Genomic DNA, 1,036 nt, shown 5'->3' with positions numbered 1-1,036 from the left:
TGATAACAATACTAACAATAACTTATCAGATCAACTTACCTGTCCATCATTATCTGTTTTTTTTTTTCATCTTCATTTAGGTACTTTCCACTACTCTACCATGTTCTGTTGAATAAAAGACATAAAATGATTGTAATACAGTACATTGCAAATTATAAAAAGGACAATAAATTTTTAAGAAGGTGGCTTTCTAGTCAAAACAGCAATAAACCAAAATGGCAGTAAGTCAAAACGGCAACACTTTTTTACCAGAACGGCAATCGATCAAAATGGCAATAAGTCAAAACGGCAATAAACCAAAATGATAATAATAACAATAATAATATTATTATTATTATAGTAATACTAATAGGCCTAATATTATAACAACATACATACGAAGAAATTCAATAATAAAATGGGTTAACATTATCAAAGCAGCAGACATTCAAATAAATAAAACTTTAAAATACATTGGACAAAATATGAGACAAAACAATTTATGTATAGTAATTAAAAGTTAAAAAAATCGAAAAAAAAATAAATAATAATAATAATTGGCAGGGCCTAGGCCTATGCCCTAGCCTAACCTAGTAGTAGTAGAGTAGGTAACTAGGGGCCTAGGCCCTCCTGAGCATAGGGCTAGGCCCTAAAAACTAGTACTCCTACTAGCACTACTACTAGGCTAGGCCTCCTAGGCCGACAGACAGACAGCAATAGGCCTAAATTAGCTATGCCTGGCCTAGGCCTATATTAGTAGTAACTAGGCCTAGGCCTAGTAGAATGTAGGGTAAATGATAGGGTAGGCTCAGTCTCAGTCTGCCCTGGCTTTGTATTATTTTTTTATTACATTAGTATGGTTGTATAGTATTCTTATCTTACCTTTTTCTATCGAACTCTGCATCATCAGCTGCTGCACCGCCGTCCTACTAGCCTAGTAGGTAGGCCTAGGCCTAGCAGCCACTGGTCTGGCCTAGCTTAGCTAGCTAGGCCTAGGCCTATGCTACGGCTTCGGCTAGAGGCTGTATGAAACGTTCAATCAATCAAGTTGTGTTGA

The 1,036-nt window shown here is 36.2% G+C and overlaps 1 long non-coding RNA gene across 1 annotated transcript; it reads right to left on the bottom strand.

The window, feature by feature from the left end:
• Positions 1-67: 67 nt before the first annotated feature.
• Positions 68-1,030, bottom strand: LOC117122344. Its single transcript, XR_004447700.1, has 2 exons — positions 862-1,030; positions 68-105 (listed from the first exon to the last, which is right to left on the bottom strand). It is a non-coding gene; the product is annotated as an uncharacterized LOC117122344 (long non-coding RNA).
• Positions 1,031-1,036: the final 6 nt, after the last annotated feature.

Source organism: Anneissia japonica, unplaced genomic scaffold (genome assembly GCF_011630105.1).
Source record: "Anneissia japonica isolate Jap-2015-1 unplaced genomic scaffold, ASM1163010v1 scaffold69987_len1046_cov111, whole genome shotgun sequence".
Classification (NCBI taxonomy): domain Eukaryota; kingdom Metazoa; phylum Echinodermata; class Crinoidea; order Comatulida; family Comatulidae; genus Anneissia; species Anneissia japonica.
This window is presented reverse-complemented; position numbering and strand designations above follow the sequence as displayed.